This window comes from Mustela erminea, chromosome 12 (assembly GCF_009829155.1).
Source record: "Mustela erminea isolate mMusErm1 chromosome 12, mMusErm1.Pri, whole genome shotgun sequence".
Lineage (NCBI taxonomy): Eukaryota > Metazoa > Chordata > Mammalia > Carnivora > Mustelidae > Mustela > Mustela erminea.
Window position 1 is genome coordinate 86,805,181 of NC_045625.1, and position 23,117 is coordinate 86,828,297.

The window sequence follows — 23,117 nt, forward strand, 5'->3', positions numbered from 1 at the left end:
AAAGGGTGTTTGAGCGAAGTCTTTAAGGATAAATAGGAGTTCAGTAAGGGAGAAAGACAATCCAGAAAAAAAACAAACCGTATGTCAATCAGCCTCTGGAAGTCCTTAGATACCATGCCAAGTGGACATGATTGTAGGAAACTTAAGGTAACTTTGAATAAATATTTACTGGATACCCAATGAATGCTTTCTCCCATTTGTGTGGTTCTAGAATCTTACACCACATGGGGAATCACTTCCTTTTATCTACTTACATTTGGGGTAAAACCCAAATTTTGGAACCCCTTTTCTGGCTCCACAGTATTCACCTGCACAACCCACAGGCACTAGCAAAAAGTCATGAAATGAAGTGGTCGTTCTGAGACGGGAGGAGACATGTGATGTGCACGAAGTAGGAAAAGGAGCATCCAGCCCAGAAGATTAGGTGCAGTCCTCTAAGGAAGAGCAATGTAATTCGTGTCACCTTTCTATGGGTAAGTTTTCTTGTCTGGGTGTCTGTTTTAATGTGGGAAGAGTTTGTTTTCAAATTTGTTGGGCTGTCAGTAAAATCACTAATTTTCATCAACAGTACAATATGCAAGAAATCTAAGCCTCTGCTAATCTCCTGAGGTCAGCATTATTTTTTCACACCAATGCTTTGACCCCCAAACCTGCCCTTTTAAGAAGAAAATCTAGGATCAGTCATTTGACGCGTGCCCACGCCGCTGGTCTCGCCACACACTCATACATAGTGTCCAAGTGCCTCAAAGGCTTTTTTTTTTTTTTTTTTTTGACAACGGAAAGACTTATAAGTCTTTTACTTCCTAGGTCCCAGGCTTCAGCCAGGTCTACACAGTATGCCACTGAACCCCGGTCCCACCCCGTCCAGGGGATTCTTGGTGACCCCTGTGGAGATGTTCTTGTTTTGACATTTCAGGGGGTTCCACAGTGGGGTCTGCTCCCATGCCTGAGCTGGGGCTCCCCACATCACAGCCCTATAACCAGACCCAGAACAACTGCCAGCTGTAGCCCCCAAATCTGATGGAACCAATCTGTCTTGGCCCCCATGTTGAGCTCCTTGGGCTAAATAACCTACCCAAGTTTACACAGGTAGAGAGAGCACATGCAGTTTAGAGGCAAAGTGAAGTTTACAGGTAAAGCCAAGACTTCTGGGAATGTCTTACTTTCCCCAGGAAGTTCCTCGCCTCAGGTGAGAAGTCTCTGTTGGTTTAAGGGCTTGAGAAATGGGACATAGGTTTTGTGAGATACCTGAGCTTTCAGGATTATCAGCACTCGATGACTGAGAACCTCATATCATGTCCAGCAGATCTCTCAAAGGAAGGATTCCTTGAGTCTGCGTGGCTAGACTCCTACTTCATTTGGTGACTTGGAGCACATGATCTTTCATCTGAAGGCATTCTGGATGTGTCTTCCTGTGCTTTACGCAAAGCTCCGTGTCTGACCCAGTGGCCTGCTGGCATTGTGCAGGGAGAGCCTTTTCCATGCCACATTTGGTCAATCGAAATACGAACTCGATACAAACATGAGGGAGGAACAGTTTTCAAATATGACCTCAAGATTTCAGAATGCAACACCTCAGGATAAAAAGGCTCAGGAAACGGGGTATCTGGGTGGCTCAGTGGGTTAAGACTTTGCCTTCAGCTCAGGTCATGATCTCAGGGTCCTGGGATCGAGCCCCGCATCAGACTCTCTGCTCAGCAGGGAGCCTGCTTCCCCCTCTCTCTCTGCCTGCCTGTCTGCCTATCTAAAAAAAAAAAAAAAAAGTCTCAAAATGTGTTAAACCATTGAGACATATAGCATATAAACCCACGTTTTTACGTTTTTGTCCTTCATCATGCATATTAACACCCACTATAATCATACCAATAACCCTAGTACGACGTACCCTTCAAATTATGTTATATATATAATAGAACTCTCCATCAAAACGGATAATGAGATAATAAACATAAATTTTGACATGAACACACTTTCTCTCATCCGAAAAAGATCTTTTAAGAATGATAAAAACAAGCGTCCTTCCGAAGTGGGCTGCTGATCTCAAGTTCCCGCCAACGTTTCATCACATCCCTCTCCTCACTTTTAACTTGACCCTTGACCCTCTTTGCCCCCGGGGGTGTGGTCCTCTCTGCCAAGTTGGCGCACGTGCCCCAAAGAAGGCAAAGTGAATGCAAAGCGTGGAAGGCCGGGCTGGGGGGCACCAGTTCCCCGGGCTTGGCTCTGCGTCAGAAATGTCACCCCCTTCCAGGCTTCCATTCGCTCGTTGGCAAATGGAGCGGGTGGTGGAGGCAGGGCATCAGGTGACCTCCGTGTCTTTCCGCCCCTGCCATTTCAGAAGTCTGGCGAGCTGAGATGCTCGGCGCCAGCCCTCCTCCCCACGCTGAGGCCCACTCAGACGCCCCGACCCAAGGTCCTGCGTTTCCCCCCGGGATTGCTCACGTCCACAGAAGCCCCTCCAAGCCCAGCCGAGAGAGAAGCCCGGCCACCCACAGGGCTTGAAGGGAACATTAGAAACAGATCATATTTTTCATTTCAAAATATTTATTCGGTTTTTGTTGTTGTTTTTAGAAATAAAGGCGTTCTCTAGTCTGTGGTGATTCAAATTCAAAAAGCGGGGGGGGGGGGGGTGGTGGTGGTGGTGGTGGTGATAAATGAACAATTCAACAGGCGAGTGTGCCCGTCTCAGAGATGGAGCCGCCGCGGCCGGCTCGCTCCAGAGAGGCCGACGCACACCGTGCACTCGCCGCGGGCCGCCCCGTATCCACGTCCACACGGCCGGATCTGTTACCTGACGGTGACCTCGGCAGCTTCCCTTCTGGGCGCTACAAGAAGCCCCTTGGCATCCCCGCTTTTCCAACAGGGCGTCTGCGTGGACACCCCCCGCGTCCGCTCCCCGCGGCCTCCTCTCCCGCAGGAACAAATCCCCGTCGCGTCCCCCGCGGCCAGCACGCGGCCCGCCGGCCCCCAGGGGCCCCACGCGGGTCACCCGCAGCCGGTCCCGCGCGGGCGGACTTGCCGCCGCAGAGAACAGGGTCGCGGCGGGACTCCGGGGCTCCAAGTGTGTGGTTCCCTCCGGGCCCCGATGTTCAGTGTGGGCCCCCGGGGAGGGCCGACCTGGCCTCCCGGACCCTCCCGTGGACACGCGAATCCGAGAGGAGGGCACAGACCTCTCGGTCCGACCCCTCGTGCTCCTGCGTCACCCGGGACGGCGAAGGGGTGCGGGGTCACAGCCCCGACGGAACGTGCACGGGACACATTTCTGAACCTGTCGCGAGGGAGCCCCGACGCCAGATCTGCTGGAGGCGCAGGGACGTGTCCAGCCCCTAACGCGCGGGTCATGGACGTGAAACGGGCACCGCGGGGCGGGGCGGGGGACCCCCTGCCTCACTCGGGCGAGAGGAGCGCCGGGGGCTCGCCGCGGGGACGTCTGCGGCTCCAGCTGCCTTTCAATGCAGTGCTTACTTTATTCACCAGGGGTCATCAAAGGTCTGGATTTTCTTTGTCTACTTGTTGATCTGTGCGTCCTCTGCACACGCAGGCAGCCCTCAGGTCTTCAGCCTCGTCTCTCAGGAAATGCCACTTTGCTGCTCCCTCTCCCCATCGCTCCCCACCGGCCCGACCACCGAGCTCCCAGCCAGCTCCTCCTTCCAGACCTCTACCAGCAGACAGTGGGGGGGACGTCCCCGGGAAGCAGGGCAGAGATGCCTTTCGTAACTAGACCAACTGATTTAAAAAGGAGAAAGAGGAAATGTAGTATTGGCTTTTTTTTTTTTTTTTTTTTTAAATAATCACTGCTTTGCTTCCATTTTTCAACGTTGGAAAGGAAAGGTAAGACTGACCCACCTCCTGTTTTCCAGAAGCATGAACTGAACCGTGTGCTTGGAAGGCGATGAATCACCACTCCCCCACCTGTTCGATTGTGCTTGGGAACTGTGTTCCTCGATGGCCAGAATGGGTCACCAGAAGAACACCTCAGAACATCTCAGGATTCCCTGAGACCTTTTCAGCCCCTGTGAACAACTAACTAAGGGAAGGCTTCCAAGGAGATTCTGGCACCAGGACAGGGGACGAGGATCGCACAGGTCTTGGTGGGCCTGAGGATGGCTCGACTGAATGTGTCCTTTTGAGAGGCTCAAACTGTTTATCCTAGTTTTCCTGGGATGACACCCTTAAAAGTCTTTAGCACAAAGCCAATTTGATTCTTTCATACCTGTGCCCTCTGAATAAGCCAAATTGTATCACTGAGAAGCTCTAAAGTGAGGCAGGCATCAGCCACAGTGAGGTGTGGATTTGGCTTCTAGAATTCTCCCCCAGGGCTGTGCAGCTCCTACTTCAGAATCAAGTCTACTTGCCTTTCCTCCTGCTCCCAAACAGGCAGAAAACCAGTCTTGTTATTCAAGTGGGAATGTTTCATCTGTTTTCCTTTTATGCTTTATTTTAATGCAATAGTAGGGGGAACTTGGGGGCATTGAGCATCTGCCTTCAGCTCAGGTCACGATCCTAGAGTCCTGGGATCAAGCCCCACATCGGGCTCCCTAGTCACTGGGGAGTCTCCTTCTCCCTCTGCCTGCTACTGCCCCTGCTTGTGCTCTCTCTTTCTTCGACAAACAAATAAACAAAATCTTTCTAAAAAATGAAATATTATAGGATCAAAAGTCCTATATATATGCATCCTAAATATACGAGGTAATAGCATTGAAAGAGACAATCAAGGGGCCCCTGGGGGCTCAGTCCATTGAGCACCTGCTCTCTGCTCTGGTCATGATCTCAGGGTCATGGGATCGAGTCAGATTCCCTGGGAGCCTGCTCGTCCCTCTCCCTCTGTACCTCACCCAACCTCTGCTTGAGTTCTCGCCTTCTGTCTCTCTCTCAAATAAAAAAAAATCTTTAAAAAAGAGAAAGAAAGAAAGAGGCACTCAAGACCATGGAATGAAGGAGGGGTCAAGTGTGGGAGAGCGCACGGTTGCGGACGCGAGTTCTGAGCAGCCTGAGGGGACCCAGACCACAAGGTTGCACTTGGGACCCTCAACGATCTGGGCTGCTGGCTGTCTTCTTATGGGCTTGTCAATGACGCAATAAAAAGACTGTGGGGCACATGGTGTCAATTGACACAGTGGTGTCAACTAAAGACAATGACTTCCTAAGTCTTGTCAGAAGAGAGTTGACAGCCGACATGAGTTGAGGGAACCTGGCTTGGCACAGCCCACCGAGAATCCAGGAGCTTTGGAAACCCTCACGCCCGCCCGTCTGCAACATGCATTTTGCCAAAATGTCCAATGCCACTCTGCCTGGTTTTTAAGTTACAAAACCATTACCTATGACCTCTTAATTTCTGACAGAATATGGATTTACGATCATGAAGAAGGGGGGCGGGGAGGGGGATAGAGGCCCAAGGCAAGGCCGGTTGCTGTGTATTTTCTCTTGACACAAAGTCTAGCTTAAGAGATTAACTAGAAAACCCTCAAGGAGCAGGACTGGTGCACTGGCCCCTGTTTTATGCGGACTCCTACAATGCAACACCAACTCCTGCAAAAGCGCAGCCTTTCCTGCCGTCCTCCCAGGAACTAGCAGGGACGGTTATTTCAAAGTGACATTTATATTGTCGACGGGGAGCTGATGGCTGAAGGGGGAGATAGTGATCAAGGGATTTAATCCCAGGACCAAGCGGAGGCAGGTGTCTGTGAAAAAGATAAGAGAGCCCAGAGCTGCCCATGGCCTCTTATATTTAGACAAAGGAAAAATACCATGAGCACAGAAGGCTTCACCAGTGTGTGTGTGTGTGTGTGTGTGTGTGTGTGTGTGTGTGTGTGTCAGAGGAATAACTAAAAAACTAAAAACTAAAAACTACTAACTTTGTCCAATACTTCTTATTTGTGCCTCCATCACGCCCTCCAACGACGGCTGATTTCCTTGTCCTCAGACACAGGAGCGATGTCCCCTTCTCACCAGCCCCAGAAGATTACCGGTCGGTCAACAAGTATTTTGCAGAGCCCCACAGGTCACAGACACTATGTGGCAAGCCCACAAAGTCTATCCCATTCCAGAGGTCTACCTACCTCTCGTGGTGACCCAAGTGGTTGTTTACTTGTTTGCTTTTGTTTTCGAGCGTGCCCTCAGGCTCTCTTGCCAGAGAGCTCTTGCACAGGCTGGATGACCAGCTTGCGGGGACGCTGGAGAGGGGACTCCGGAAATAAAGAGAGGCTGCATTGGATAATCGCGAGGGCTCTTCTGCTCAAACACCTCAGACTCCACATAACAACATCAGATGCGAATCACCGACCAACAGCCTGCGGAGTGCGTTCCTACTCAGTGGTAACTCCGATAGCAAACGACAGAATAGGACTGCCTTGCTTGATGTCATTTTACCTCCTGTGGAAGCTGAGGCTGCCTTCCTCCACACATTGCCGATCCATGCCCCACATCATCATAGTCCGAAGTGATGAGTAAAAATGCACTTCAGGAATCAATAATAGATTCCCAGCAAATATCAGAGGGTATATTAGACAGAATTCTGAGGGGATATACAGAAAACCCCAGGGTGAAATAGTTTTAATAGGATAATTATGTATCCATTGTGTAAAGAAATTTGACAATAGACATTTTGAGACTGGTGTAGGAGATCTGTGATCATGTTAGGGGCCAAGAGGTCTAACTTTCTATCCCATCACCCTCAGTATGTGTCTTCAACTCATGGTGCAAAATGGCTGCTGGAGCTCCTGCTCTCATCCCAGACAGCTGAATGGAAGCAAAAAAGAAAAAGCATACCTCTTGCCTTTTATGCAGCTTTACTGGAACTCCCAGAAAACGTTTTCACTATATCTCATCCACCAGATATAAACTCAAAGAAGGCAGGAAAACATATGTACGTGGACAGCACTGGCCCAGGCTTCTGTAACTGTGGGAAGAAAAAAGAATAGTTATCAGAAAGCAGTTGTCAGTTTGTCCTGAAAAGAGTTCAGGTACTGTACAAAACAATGTAATATATTTATTGTCTTGGTTTCTGTTTTCCTCAATATTTTAAAGTGAATTCACATATACCAGAGACCCAAGCTTCCAAAATAAATGGTGGGGGAAGAAGTTTCAAGTGCAATTTTACCTTGAGAAATGAAACTAAAATTCTGAAACTATATTTAACTTTATACTTACAAGATTTAGATTATAATATCAATTGTTTCTTTCTTTTCCCCAAAGCAGAGCAAATGCTGATTATTTCATCTGATGTTATTAATTTTTTTTTTTTAAGATTTTATTTATCTACTTGACAGTGACGGAGAGCACAAGCAGAGGGAGCAGCAGGCAGGCTCCCTGCTGAGCAAGGAGCCTGACATAGGACATGATCCCAGGACCCTGGGATCAAGACCTGAGCCAAAGGCAGACGCTCAACCCACTGAGCCACCCAGGTGCCCCTTATCTGATGTCATTTTAACGAGAAAATAATTTGATAACAATAGGGTACTGTCCGTTTCCATGTCTTTTCTGCATGATCGTGGAGAGAATCTCTGTGTGAAAATACATATGCCGCTTTTACCAAGAGTTTCTCTTTAGCTTTTGATATTCAAGCCATTCTCTGGAAGAGCCTATCTTAGCATCCAAATTCCAGATGTTCACTTTGAAATTTTCACGGGTGGCCTTCTGCCAGTCCCTCATCTGTCAGGGACTTGGAGTGACATGATTACGTTTCCAACCTCACTTTAATTAACTTCATGAGATCTTGCCCTGTTGCAAGGTCTCCAAGCTCTATTTACAACGGGTGCTTATTACCGGAGACATTCACAAGGTACAACCTGCTAGAGAGTCCGGTACAGATATTTCGGTGGGGGAGAGCAGAAACAGACCCTCCTCTTCAGCGGGGAGAGATGTCTGGGTGAGTATTAAAATTCTAAGTGGACAGTTCGTTGGTAAATATTTTTGCATTATGAAGACTTTTGTTTCCACTGACAAGCTGATGAAGACAGGAGTTTAGATAACAGAGCTGCGGATAATGAGGACTTTTTTTTTTTTTTAAACTCTGTGTTGTACTTCAGTTAGGAAGTCAGTTAGAAAACATTACATATATATACATACATATACATATATATACACATACATATATAGAAGTGTTTTGCATGTGATCTCGTGTAATGTTCACAGCCTATAGCATAAAGTCTTAATTCCCATTTACAAATCAGAAAACTTGGGGCGCCTGGGTGGCTCAGTTAAGCTTCTGGTTAAGCTTCTGCCTTTGGCTCAGGTCATGATCCCAGGGTCCTGGGACCAAGCCCCGCATCGGGCTCCCTGCTCAGCTGAGCATCTGCTTCTCCCTCTCCCTGCACCCCTCCACCTGACTTGTGCTCTCTCTCAAATTAATAAAATCTTATAAAAAAATTATAAAACTTAGCAAATCTAAGTAAATTCTAAGTCCAGGACTGTCTTCCTCCAAGGCCTATGCTCTTTAGTCTAGAAATACATTCTGCTTTGAGATTCTGATCACCTTGCTTTTGAAGATTCCCGCTGTTGATGGAAAGGACAGGCAGGACAGAATATTTCTTTCTGGGTAGCTTCACAGAAATCAGGCTTAGAACTTGGAAGGCAGGAGGCCTTTATATCTTTATGGGCTTTGCAGCCCCGTGCATATAAATTAGGGTGTTTTCAGCTGCAAAAAAACAAACTCTTGCTGAAATTGACTTTGAGAGCAGCGATGATCAAAGTAGGATCCCCAGGCCCAAAGAGTCAGCAGAACCTGGGACCTTGTTAGAAATCAGAAATGCAGATTCTCACTTCTACCCTGGCATTCCCTACATCCAAAACCCTGGGGGTGGGCCCCAGTGATCCGTGTTTTAACAAACCCCCCGGGAGATTCCACTGAATGTTCGCGTGGGAGGGCTATAGTTGTGGCCAATAAAGACATGGATTTGCTCACTGAGCTGGATGTACACAGAGTTACCTTCAGGAGCCACAGGACTGGCCGGTTCTCGTTCTCCGGGATACTCTCCCTTCCCTCCTTCACCCGAGGGCCACACCACCCAGAGGCAGACGGTGAGCCACCTCCTCTTTTGTCTTTTTCCAAGAGTGCAAACGGAGAGCATTTCTAAACGTCCTCCCGACGGGCTTGCCCTCATCTTTCAAAGGCTGGAATTCGGTCCCCTGACCAAATCTTCAGCCCATTATTGCTAAGTTGAATGGGGCCAACAGGACTGGATGAAACTAAGCCAGACCCACTCCCTGCCCCATGGCCATAACAAGCAGGAATCATACTGCAATAAAGATGAGGTTCTTGGGGCGCCTTGGTGGCACATTGGGTTAAGCCTCCGACTCTTGTTTTCGGCTCAGGTCTGATCTCAGGATCATGAGATGGAGCCCCAAGTTGGGCTCTCCATGCTCAGCATGACGTCTGCTTGGGCTTCTGTCTCCCTCTCCTTCTTCCCCTCTCCCCATGTCTCTCCCAAATAAATACATTTTTTTTAAAAATGAGGTTCTTGGGACGCCTGGGTGGCTCAGTTGGTTGGACGGCTGCCTTCGGCTCAGGTCATGATCCCGGAGTCCCAGGATCGAGTCCCGCATCGGGCTCCCAGCTCCACGGGGAGTCTGCTTCTCCCTCTGACCTTCTCCTCGCTCATGCTCTCTCTCACTGTCTCTCTCTCTCAAATAAATAAATAAAATCTTTAAAAAAAAATGAGGTTCTTATTGGCGAGGGAGAGCAGAGCAAGGAGGTAGCATGTGGGGTACCATTTGGTTAACTCACCGCAGCAATTTCTTAGCTACTAAGGACTTCAACCTGGAATCTGTAAATTTGTTTCAATAATCTCATCATTCTAAATCGTTAGACTTTTTAAAATTTCAGGTCAAAAGCGGCCACCTAGAGATCACGTTTTTCAGTTTTGTTGACTAGAGGCTGACATTTAGAATCAGCTGGGCATCATAATCTACTCAACCAATCAGTCCTTTACTAATACCAGTTAGAGATCTGTTTCACCCATGTTAGCAGAATGTTTTATATTTTTATACCGGAGCTCTGAGATCATTATAATTGAGAGGACACCAAATGATGATTAAAATAGGTATTTTCCTTCCACAGTCTTTGAACATCTTCAAATGACAGGTGTTTCTTAAGAAAGGCAATTCTACTCATTGCGCTCTTTTCTACAGCAAGAATAAATTTTAAGTAATGACTTTTTAAAAGCGGAAATCTGAAATGATGAGCAGCCTGCTTTGATCCCTGTGCTTTGCTGAACAACACACGCGGTTGTCGGAGGCAGGTAGGAGCCCCACAAACATTTCATTTCTGCTCGATTCACAGATGAAGCTATCAGTCGGGACGATGGGTAATTACCACATCCTCGACTCAATCACACATGAGCCGCGACGCTCTGCAGTCGTTCAGCCCGAACATGGAGGTGATCTCAGCAGACGTGGTAAACCAGCTCCTACCCAGAACCGTCTAACAACATGCACACAGCCTGCATTTCATTGTTGCTCTCGACCTCAGCCCTCCCCGGCCCTCCCATTGCTGGAGTTTTTCAATTAAGTGCTTTCCTCATTTATATTCCGCCTCTGATCAAACACCAAAAAATGTGGATTAGTCACATTCCTACATAAATTTAAACATTATGTAACAAGTATCCCAGCAGCGTGGAAGGGACCCTCAATGGCGCAAAAAGCCCCTGGCTGGCCCTCAGTGGCTCCGAAGCCGCACCACTGCCACCGACCTGCCTCGGGGTGATTCGGTCACACCTCTGGGCCCTCGGTCTCAGCCAGGAAGTGGGGAGATGGTCTCCAGATCCCCTGTCAGTTCTACCGTCCAGCTGGAGAAAGAAAGATCCGAGGAGAGGTAGCTTGGCGCGGTAGGAGAAAACCTTGGGTTCAAATCTCAGCTGGGCTACTTATTAACTGTGTGCCCTTGGGCGAATTATTTAAAATCTCTGAGAGAGTTTTCTCATGGGTAGAACAGAGATAACATCAGCCCCCACTTCTCCGGCTGTTATGACACATTGAGAAAAATATGTTGGACGTGGCTGGCATTGTTGATGCCGTTGTGCTCGTCACTATTACGATTTAAAGGGAAAGGAAGAATGCCACCTTGTGTTTTCTCCCTGTTCTTCCCTACTAAGATTCCTGCGCCCACATCCCCTACTCACAAAAAACAACAACAAACCAACCAACCAAGCAACCCACAAAAATCCCAACCAGAAAACAGGTGGAGTCAACATGGCCCCTTTCTTCCCACCACACATTTGTTAACCCCTTACTGTCCAAACACTGACGCTTTAGATTGATACGATGTTACATGTCCATTACATCGCAGCAAAACTGGAAAAAAGAAAAGTCTGGTTGTGTCAGAGCATGTCTTGAAATGCTATGCCTCTAAGAAAAATCTGGAAAAGGCACTATCGGCTCCATTTAAAAACAAACAAACAAAAACAACAGGAGAAACAAATTGACAGCTGGGCGTTTTCTTCTCTGCCCTCTACCTGAAGGTGCTTCAGCATCACCTGTGGGGCTGATTACAGTTCAGACTGGTGTGTCCTTGGCTTCCAAGTCTCTGGTTCAGGAGGCCTGAGAACCTGCATTTCTTACCCAGTCTCAGGGGCTGCTGGTCTGCGGACCACACTCTGAGAACCACGGAACTTGTCCACGCCAGGCTGCTCCTCGGACTTTGACAAGTTTGTGAACGAATACAATTTCTAGCCCTAACCCGGAGGGTCTCACTCAGTAGGGCTGGGCTAGGTCTTAGGAATCTTTGCTCAGCTTTGAGGAAGCTGCTCTAGCGGGTTCCAGGTCTGCAAACACATTTCCCAAACTCTCCTGGTGGCTTTGTTGACGTGGCACTTTCCTCCAAAGATCCTTCACCCTCTGGGCCTCTCATCCAGGTCCACTGTTCACTTGGCGTCATTCACCCCAACTTTTTTGATTTGTAGACAGCTGCGATTTCTCCTTGTTTTGATCTCTGCTGTTAATGCCTCCTAATATTGTGTTTCTGCCTTGCAAGACATTTATCTTTCTACTTCTCATACACATGTTGTTCATTTCTCCTCACCCCAGTTCCTCTCCCCAACAGGACCAAAATTTCTTGGTCCTTCGGGGCAATGACTGTGTCCTACTCAAAGCACACCCGGGCACAAAGCCTTGCACGTATGAGGGATTGAAACAAAGATGTTGAAACAAGCGGATCACCTAAGGCAGTCAGTTGCCGCCACCTCCACTACCATTATCACGGACCCCTATTCCCCCCGCCGCCCAATGTTTCAGTAGTAATAGCTAACATTTATTAAGCTGATTTTATGGACTGTTCCAAGCACTCAGTCTGCATCAAATCATGTAATTCATTTGATTAGCTCAAGGCATCTTGCAATCATGGTCATTTCGTTCCCCTTTAAACACGCCTTGGAAGGTCTGAGCACCACAGCCAGCTCTAGCAGGTGAGTAACACTGAAGGGACCGATGAAAGATGAATGAGGCAAAGCCAGAAGTCCTAGTGCGACACAGAGGCTATGTCCCTCTGCTGTGTGGGAGGAAATCCTACCTTTCCACAGCACTGATTCCCCACCCCGAACACGGTCTGCACAGATGACCAGGCTGATGGCCACGTGCCTTGATTTGGGTATAAAGAGGAGCATGGGGCCGAGATCCTACATCAAGTACAAGGAGATATGAGCCAACACCATTAATTATGATATATGTGAATCACGGAACATTGATGGGCCTTATTTCCTTATAGGCAAAAATGAAAATAATAGGATCCCTTATTGTGATGATCCAGTGAAACGGTATCATTGGAAAGCGCCATTTTGTCAGTTACTTCACGAAACTGGTAGAATTCAGGAGTTGAGGCCCTGTGAAGGCCGGATTGGGGAGTTCGTAGGGGCTGTGTTTTATCACAGTGATTTTGGACACCAGTGACCTGAGGGGCACCCAACTGGCCTGAATCAGAGAGGCTGTACAGCCTGCGATGGGCTCAGACAGCCCCGTACAATCGTCTCGCCTCCACCGGAGTTTCTCATGGCAGACTTGTCAATTCAAGAAGCCAGACATTTGGGTAAGTGAACAACTTGTTTATATTAATTGGAGGATCTATCCTTACTCGGGTTAACATACAAACACCAACTAGTTTTGCACGGTTGGAACGTGTGTGGAGTTTTCCAGATGAAAATTACTGTGTACACTGAGGACATCCAGAATTTAGTTGTGTTCGAAGTGTCTCTGAGGATTGCTTGCCATTTTGAAATTCCTATCCCTGATGCCGGGGTTGTGGTTTGGGTCCCAAATACCACGCGTGTGTTTCAGTCTGTGTTGGCAATTGTAGTATCTTGACATCGCAAAGAGCGGAGAACCAACTACCCCCAGTTAATTCTAGTTCAGTCTCTTGTTCTTGTAGTTACATAACCTTTATTTTAAAATGTGAAGAAACTGTGAGGAGGACAAGACTCGTTGAATATTATTTCACTTTCAGACTTACGAATTTTAAGTAGGTGCCAGCATCTGGCGACTCCATGAGTCTCTGGAGTGCCCTTGTACCGAAGCATTTACATGTCAAAACACATATTATTTCATTATCATTTCCTTCTCTCGTCATTGGCCTTTCTACGAAGTCAGAGTCTTGTATTGATGTTTTTGAAACCGTGCTTGTAGACAAGCTATTTGAGCCATGAATTTAATTCCGGAAGAGTGAAAATGCAGTGGGAAAATGTATGCTTTGTAAAGAGAGCGCGCGGACTGAGTAGGCAGAGGCCTGGTGATTGCTATGCGTCCTTGGTTTTGCACAAGAGACTGACTGAAGTAGAATTAACTAGGGGTGGATGGTTCCCCGTTCTTTGGGATGTCAAGGCCGTTCTATTAGACAGCTCTCTGCTTGCTTCGTCTGTCCTCTAGTGCGCGTCCATTAGTTACGGTTTGCGAGAGTCATCATGGGCAGATCAGAGTTTTCTGAGGGGTAAGTCAGCTGTGGGTGTGAGGGGTAATCCTAAGAACAATGGCCGCTGGCACAGCTGGACCCTTAATTTGATACCCACATGTGCATTTGTGCCCGGGGGCCTAATGAGAATGCCAGAGTGCCTTCTGTCAGCGGCTCTGCTAAGTGCCAATTACGCCATTTAGTCTAACGCGGTTATATCCTGGGCTGTGTTTAAAATATTATTCTCCTTCTGACCACTTACTGAGAAACCTTTTTCCCCTCACAGGTGTGTCAGTACATCTAAAGGCACTGAACATTTGAGGAGAGCTGAGAAGGCTTATTAACCAAGAGTCAAGAACGAGACTCAGTTTCCAACTCTAGCCTGTGGGCTAAGGCACTTCCACAAACAACACCTTGTTCCCTCTGGATCTACGTACTTTGAATTATCACCTCAATTTATACTTGAGGAAACAGAAATAAGCAATAAAGGGCCCATGTGGGGCTCATGGATAAGTAGAAAACTGGGGAATCTAACGCACATGGCCTGATCCCAAAGCTGGTGTGCTCTTTCCAAGATATTTTCCTCCTCTGTACCCCCTTTGCCTCACAGATCTACTCAGTTTATCCAGACTGCCTTTGAGGCCCGGGTGTGGGAAGAACACAACAGTGGGTTTGAGCTTGGCTTTGTCTTTGGAGATGCTCAGAGAATTACAGGTAGGCAGATCAATGATAGGAGGAAACTGGGACCGAGAGTCTGTCGCTGGAGATCTGCAAGGATGGCCGCCATCAGTTCATTCTTCCCTTTCTGGTTGTGCCACCCCTTCTGCCAAGAACAGAAGAGCCTCTCCCCTCCCCTGGAATCTAGGCTTTGTTGTGGTCTAGAACATACAGTGGAGTTCAGTATCTAGGACTTCAGATCCCTGACAGCTTCCGTTTTCACTCTTCTGGAGCCCTAAGCTGCTCTGAAAAGAAGTCCCACTACCCTTCTGGAAAGTGAGACGGGGCCATCCTCCAGATATCCCAGCCACTCCCACTGACGTACCCGACATGGGATGAAGCCTCTGGGTCTTCCCTAGCTAACACCACACAGAGCAGAGGTGGGCCATCTCTGCTGAGCCCTGCTAAAATTCTAGACTGACAGAATAATGAGCTGAGAAAAGTTCTGGCTTTAAACCACCATCCTGGGTGGTTTATTCTATTACATGGAAATAGACATCAGGGGCAGAAACACCACAGAACAACCTGAAGAGAAGGGAGAGACGCTGGGGGTACTTTAAGCAGGGTTCACAGGTGTAGAATTTGAGTTGAACCTTGCAGGGATGAGTGGACCTTTGGGGAAAACGTTCTCCACCTTGACCCCCAGAGCACCGGTTCTATTTTGATATCAAAACACAACAAAATGACAAGTTAGTAATACAAGAAAAAGGCTCAAATGACATTTTTGAATGAAAAAATGAGTTTTTGCCTTTGAGATGAAGAAGACCGCCCTTCTGCAGCAATCAGAACAAGACCATCGAGGGGTAAAGACCTTATGGCACGCACGTGTCGAGAGACACTTCTGCCACATGGCACTCCCAGCTCCACGTCCATTTTCAAGCCTTCCCCTGTGTTGAGATCCAGCCTCTCTTTCTCTTCAAAGATTGCCCCTCAACCTTACCAAGTGACTTTATTTGCAGCCATAAAAACATGCTAAGATTTTTTCCTCCTAGTTTCTTAATTTTTATGACTTCCAAAGGAAGCATTTTCCAGTGACTTTTTTGCAGTAGGTGCTCTTGAAACGGGTGTGGAATTAAATGGTACTGAGTATGCAATTAATTTTTCATAAAGAACTTTTTTCTTTTTTTTTTTTTGCAAAGGAAGCTATAAAATCCAGTGACTTTTGCTAAACTTCTTCTCCCAATTTCTAATGAGTCAACATGTGTTGAGAAGAAGAAATTAGTCAGAGAAGAACGTCTTCACTTTTGCGAGGGTGACTCAGAGATTCCCCTGTTGTGGTGTTCTGGGCACCTGGCTGGGATGAGTTAGGGGTGAAAGAGAAACTCTTTCTTCACAGACTTGAAAAGAAATGTTAGCAGAGAATCTTTCATACAGAGTTCAGTTGAGTAAAAGCAAATTGTAGCCAGACTTTGGTTCTAGGACTCTGGAAAAATGGAGGACATTGTTTTCCCTCAGCCTGGATATCACCTCAGCTTCTGACTGGGTTGGGCCAAGCCACTGCCCCACTTTACAAGACAAACAGAAGCAAGATAAGCCTTCAGTGTGGCGATCTCACAGAAGACATGGCTGGATAAACACCTGCCTTTAACCAGAATATTCCACACGTGCTTTGAGAAATTATTATGGGCAAACGGAACTAGGGTGAGGAAGGCCCAGAGGAGCAAAGCTCAGCCAGCTTCTGAGGCGTTGATACCTCAGCGGATGGGATAAACACGATGATCATATGACAGTGGGAGTGAGGGGGCAGGAGGGCATGAATTTGTGGAACACAGTCTGCGAATGGGATTCGCCAGCCTGTACTACCTTCGACTTGAAGTGAGAGAGTTTTTCACTGGAGATGCTTGTTCTCTTTTAATTGAAGTACAGTTGAGACAGAATGTTACGTTAGTTTCAGGGGTACCACACGGTGATTGGATGGGTCTTGTGTCGTGCGATGCTCGCGCCATCTGTCATTGTACAACCCGACTATAATACCATTGACTGCGTTCCCTACGCTGCGCCTTTTGTGCTATGACTTACTCGTCCCCTAACCGGAAGCCTGAACCTCCCGCTGCCCTGGTTGGAGATGCTTTTAGACCCCAGCCTGGGAACGGGAACTGAGGGCAAGAGAAAGGAATTCAGGCTACCTTCTCATGTTTGGACAGCCCCACTTACGTTAGCCATATTTGTGGAACCCAAGATGGGAAACTATGATCTCACACATTCAGACAAGACAAAATCTTTGAGGTATGTGTCATGGACTGCATACTTATGTCCTCCCCCACCCCCAACCCAGTATGTGGAAACCCTAGTCTGGATGTGATGGTATTTGGAGGTGGGGCCTTGGGGGAGGTAATTAGGTCATGAGGGTGGAGCTCTCAGGAATAGGACAAAGCGTGCTTAGGAGAAGAGGCTGGAGAGCTGGCTCTCTCTTCCTGCCATGTGAGGGTCCAGGAAGTCTGCAACTCCGGAATGGGTTCTCACCAGACCCCTGCCATGCTGGCATGCAGAACTAGAACTTTGAGAAGGAAACTTCCTGTTGTTTATAGGCCAAGAGGTCTAGAGTGCTTTTTTCTTTTAAGCAGCCCAAACTAAGAGAGTAAAAGACCCAGGGTTACAGAGTAGCCGTAGCACAAGCCTTCACCCCAAGGCCAAGTTCAGGACCCTTGTCCATCTGTGTGTTACTGCCCACCGTTGAAAATGCTTTTTACAAATTGTTCTCTCTCCAGGAATTAGTAATATTAGGCAAGGATGTCAGTGTGTTTGAATGGTGCTTTCCCCGCACCCCCAAATCTTAATTATTATTATTATTAATTGTACTAGTAACTGGAAGGAGCAACATATGGGAGGGCACGAAAGTGGTAAGCAATTATTTTTAAGTTGGATATATTCAAGCCTCACTTCGGCAGGGACCCAACCAGTAAACAGCACTGTGGGAACGCTAACATGGAAACTGGTTTCAGCTTTGTTTATTTCGTATTGAATCAACATTGATGGGGAAGCTGTGTGCGGGGCATCGTGCCTCCTACAGACCTGCTCTCCCATCTGCCTGGTCAACCTTCCCTTGGAGAGAGCCTGCCGGGACAGCGAGCTCCGCAGGTCCCCAACAAAACTCATCTGGCCCCCAACCTGTTCCTCCTCCTGTGTTTCTTATCTCCGTAGATGACATCACCGTCCTCCCAAATGTTCAGGCCCCCGCCCTCCCCCCCTCCCCGCTTCCTCCTCCTCCTCCTCTCTCACTAGTCCCCACGTATCACGTCAGCTGTCAAGTCTGACCAGATTTCCCAGCCGTCCCCTTCTGTCCATTTAATTCTCCTTCAACTTCTCATCTGATCTGCATGATCCCCATCGTAACTGTGCAGCTTGTCGTTCGCGCCGTCCGTCATGTCTTTACTCCTCTTTCCTTTTCCCTTTCCCCGAAGCGGTGTAGCTGCGGGGAGAGAGAAACACTGTTCTTGGGGATTTGGAGAAGGGAGGGAGAAAAATCAGAGCTGCTGCCGGGGCCTTAGACCACAGCAGAAGAGCGTCATCTGACCCGGGGCCAGCGCAGACAAGGGGCACTTGGTCCCCATCCTCTGGTAAGGCTCCAATATCCTTGTGGACCTAATTCTTTCTCTTCCCCTTCCCAGCTGATCCCTAGGTCACAGCCTATCAGTGACTCTATCATAAAGTTTTAGTCACTCCTCTGATTAAAACCCACAGGGACTCCCTAACAGCTGAAGGTAAATTCTTAAACTTTTGAGCATGACCGAAAAGCCCTTTGCGATCCAGCCTCAATCTGATTTTCTGCCACTTTTTAATTGTCTTCAAAAATATTTGAGGTATCTTCCACCAACATCAGACCTTCAAATAGCTTCTTGACTCTCACACTTCTGTCTTCTGCTCCTCAGCTTTCCTCTCTATTTGGAATGTCCTTTCTCCCCTATTTCTATCTGCCAAACTCCTATTCAAGCTGTGAAGCCCATCTCAATTGCTCCTACCAATAAGAAGGCTGCTTTGCTCCCACCTTTCATTGTCAAGTCGAACGAAGAGTTTCCTCCTCTGTGTGTACCAACCACAACAGCACCAACCATGTGTGCTTGGTGTTTTGCTGGTCTGTGTACCCACTTTTCCCTTTAAATTGAGGGGAGAAACCATGTCTCTCTCTCTCTTTTTCAAAAGATTTTATTTACTTATTTATCAGAGAGATAGAGAGCGAGCAGGGAGAGTAGGAGAGGGAGAACTGAGCAGAGAGCCCAATGCGGGGCTTGATCCCAGGACCCTGAGACCATGACCTGAGCCAAAGGCAGAGGCTCAACCAAGTGAGCCACCCGGGCATCCCACTCTCCCTTTAAAAAAAAAAAATAATAATAATAACTTGGTTTTATTAAATCCTTCTAAAACCTCCAATGTGTACTTTAAAAAACAACAAATCATATTTCATGTTTACAAAACATCTAATTAAGTGGCACAACTATAGTAAAGGTACAAAGGCTGCAAACAATTTTGGAAATACACAAACTAAGCAAAAACACTCCACCGAGGCAAGAAGGACCTAGAACTCTCAGAGAGTTGTGTAGCCCCAGCCGCGTGAGCCTTGGGCGGTCCACAGAGCTTTCAGATGAACCGAAGAGTGTTCACGAGTCGGGGATATTACTTAAGAGACTTGCTGATACATTTGCAAGGTAGCCCGGAGTTCTAACACGTAGCAATTTGGAGTTTTATTTCACACAGTTATTTGGATAAAGTGGCTATTAAAACTTCGTTTCTTTGTGGAAAAATGGCCTTTGTGAAAGACACTGATGATCAAAGTCAGGTAATAGCTTTACAAATTACTTTAATATTAAATAACAGATCATAAGGGAAAGCATTTAAGTTCTTCTCAGTGTAATTTCATTGCATTTTATAGACAAAAATAATGTCATTATGATATCTGACAATCTAGCCATATGCCCCAAATTCCCAGGACCGAAGTTTTAATTGGTATATCCAATCTGTAGGCACATTTTCATCTATCTGAATAATATTCAATAACCAAGAAAGAACTGAGAGATTTATTTTCTTTCTTTCTTCCTTCCTTTTTTTTTTTTTTTTTTTTTTTTTTTTGAGAGAGAGAGAGAGAGAGCAGGAGGAGGAGGGGCAGAGAGTGAGAGAGAGAGAGAGACTTTCCAGCCGACTCCCTGTTAAACGGGGAGCCCAATGCGGGCCTTGATCTCACAACCCTGAAATCATGGCCTGAGCTGAACCAAGAGTCGCTTAACTGACCGCACCCCTCATAGGTCTTAGTTTGTATTTTTTAAACACTCAGGAAAGCATAAAGCCATGATAATACTTTAAGAGTTGCATAGATTTTCTTTATGAATGGAATCTATATTTAGCAGTTTTAACCATATATATACTTTCAATAATAATACTGATGAAATTCAAAATGTTCAGACTATCCGTTCTAAGTATCTTACAAGTATTAAGTATGAGCTCATTTAATAGGGATACAATGTACAGCATAAGGGATGTTGTTAATAATTGTAGCTACTTTGTATGGTGACCAATTCCTGATGTATATAAATGTGGAATCACTATGTTGTGCACCTGTGCATCACGATGGTCAGAGATCAGACCCCCAACCCCCTTTCTTATTGTGGGTGTAATCTACAAAATCTCAGGCAAAAGGTCTTAGCTCCTTTCTATGTGAGTAATACGCTCTTTACCTTCAGCTTGAAAGGTATCAGATACCTGTTTTTTTAAAAAAGGCCTCCAGGGCACCTAGGTGGCTTGGTTGGTTAAGCAACTGCCTTCAGCTCAGGTCATGATCTTGGAGTCCCAGGATCGAGTCCCACATGGGGTTCTCTGCTCAGTGGGGAGTCTGCTTCTCCCTCTGACCCTCTCCCCTCTCATGCTCTCTCTCTCACTCTCTCTGTCAAGTAAATAAGTAAAATTTCAACAAAATAAAAAAATAAAAATAAGTAAAAAGGGCCTCAGGGCTTCTCTTCATTCTCTAGATAATCTCCAAAGAGTTATGATGTCCTAAGAAGAGAGAGGTGAGGTCTGCTGAAAACCTGGCTGAGCCCCATGGGAGACCAGGTCCACTAAGCAGAACAGCAGCCCCTGGAAGTGGAGGACCCTACAGGGCAAGCCCGTGCCCAATCCTGTCCCAGCTGATCCCAGAGGTTTCACCCAACCCTGGGTGGCCTCTGAGTGTCTGTGTTTAAATTGGAGTACAGCAGGGCTGCCTGGGTGGCTCAGTCAGTGAATCGTCTGCCCTCAGTTTAGGTCATGATCCCAGGGATCGAATCCTGCTTCAGGCTCCCCCCTCTGCCTGCCACTTCCTGTTCGGATGCTCTCTCTCTTTCAATCTGAAAAATAATTAAATAATCTAAATAATTAAAAAAAAAAGAAAGAAAAGAAAGAAGATAAATTGCGCACAGTTGACACAGGATGTTATGTTAGTTTCAGGTGTATAACATAGTGCTTTGACAGGTTTGCAGGTTACCCTGTGCTCCCCACAACGTAGTTGTGCCGTGTCACCATACAATGCCATTATCACAGGATCACCGACTACATCCCTTGTGCTGTGCCCTTTATCCCTGTGACTTAGTCATTCCATAAGTGGGTGCTTGTATCTCCCACTCCCTGGCCCCCATTTTGCCCACCACCCCCATGGCTCCCCTCTGTTCTCTGCATTTGTGGATTGGACTCTACACCTGACCCCAGACATTCTTTTGCTTTTCTCATAATAATAATGACGATCGCTATAGTACTCACTCTGTGCCTAGTCCTGCTTTAAGTGCTGTAGGCTTATTAAGTCACTGAATCATTACAATAATTTGATGAGGTAGAGCATTGTCGCCCAATTCGATGGATGTGAAAAGTAAAGCACAGAGGGGCGCCCGAGTGGCTCAGTCGGTTACGTGTGTGACTCTTGGTGTCGGCTCAGGCCACGTCTCATGGGTTGTGAGACTGAGCTCCGAGCTGGGCTCTGCGCTCACCGTGGAGTCTGCTTGAGATTCTCCGTCTCTCTTCCCCTCCCCCTGTTCACTCACGCACTCTCTCCTCCTTCTCCTCCTCCCTCTCTCTAAAATAAATAATAAATAAATCTTTAAAAAGAAGTTTAAGATAATGAAGCATAGAAGAGTTAAGTAACTTTCCCATGAGCTGAGACTTGAACCCGAACTAAATCCAACGTCTACGTTCCTACCCCTAGACTACCCCGCCACTCAGGAGCCTTTGAGGGAAATATTCTGGCTCCCATTTATCCAAGGCAGGATAATTCAGATGGTGAAAATCATCTGGTGAGCCCATTTTTGAAGACCTGGTAAGGGCAAGTGTCAGTGAGGATGGTACCATGAGAGGACGCCACTTGCTCCCGGTGGCACCGCAGGCTGGAGACTCTTCACCATCATGGAGGAAGATGAAGAGAAATAAAACTTGGTCTCCGTCAATGGCACTGTCAGTCACTGACACCCTAGATACGCCTGAGCTCGTGTGTCAGGATACGGTGCACAACTGTCCTGACCTGCATTGCTCGCAGTATCACGAACACCCCCGAGAGCCTCCAGCAGTACGGTGGGTGAGTACATGGTGCTGTGCTCACACAATGGTCTGTGACAGAACAGTGACAGCAAACGAACTTCCGTCTCACCCAGCCACACAGATGAAATGCTAAGTGAAAGAAGTCAGTGACCGATCAATACATATTGTGGGGTTTCATTTCCAAATCCAAAAACTGGCAAAACTCAACTCAACTAAACTATATATTCATCTTTGGGCGATAAAACTGAAAATCAGCAAGAGAGTCACTACTGTAGCCATCACGCCATTGCTGACCCGGGGGAGGGAGAGAACTGGAGTCAGGGCGGGGTATGACAGGGGCTTGTGGGTGTTGGCAGAAGACTAGCTCTTGACTCTGATGGTGGTTTTATGTGTTCAGTTAAAAACACTTGGTTAAACTTCAAATATAGCACTTCTCTGCACCTGGCCTAAATTTCATTATAAGTAATAATTATTTTAAAAAGTTAAATGAAAGAAACCCAGTGAGAGGGAGAAAGAAAGAAAACAGGAGAACAGGAGTCGGGGATGTGAAATCGCTCGTGTTCCCGCATCTATGGGTCACACTGAAGATACTGAGTCCCAGGACAGAGCACCCTACTGTGCCAGCCTATGCCGTGTGCCTGAAACTATGCCAGGGCAGGGACAGGGAGATTCTTGGTGACAGTGTGGGGTCCCTACAGACGTCATGCTAGGGTATTAAAGGAAGGGGGATTGGAATGCCAGAAGACCCCCAAACCAATAACATCCAGTAGGAGTTCTAGAACTTTTGTTTTTCCCCCCACCTGCTAAATGGAGGTTGGAAAGGAATGGGGGTGTGATAGTTTATGTCCTTACTACTTTATCTTAGTGAGATAGAAGCCCTCAAATCACTCTGCAAGCCAGAAAGCTCTGCATAAAATAGGCAAGACGTTATTCCTAACAGCAGCCCAGAGAGGCCTCACCAAAGATGTGCTGCATTCTATTTTATGGCAAGCCCTGGAGAGGGCTAACCCCATTTCTAGAAACAAGGGCGGGTTGTGGCCAAGTT

General features: G+C 47.1%; 1 long non-coding RNA gene across 1 annotated transcript in view; it reads right to left on the bottom strand.

The window, feature by feature from the left end:
- LOC116570999 overlaps positions 1–10,796 on the bottom strand; it is a 102,537-nt gene extending 91,741 nt beyond the window's left edge. The window contains exons 1-2 of the long non-coding RNA XR_004277642.1: positions 10,686–10,796; positions 6,766–6,895 (exon numbers count right to left, since the gene is read on the bottom strand). This is a non-coding gene — a long non-coding RNA (uncharacterized LOC116570999). The remainder of the gene's footprint in view (positions 1–6,765; positions 6,896–10,685) is intronic.
- Between the last annotated feature and the right edge of the window lie 12,321 nt (positions 10,797–23,117).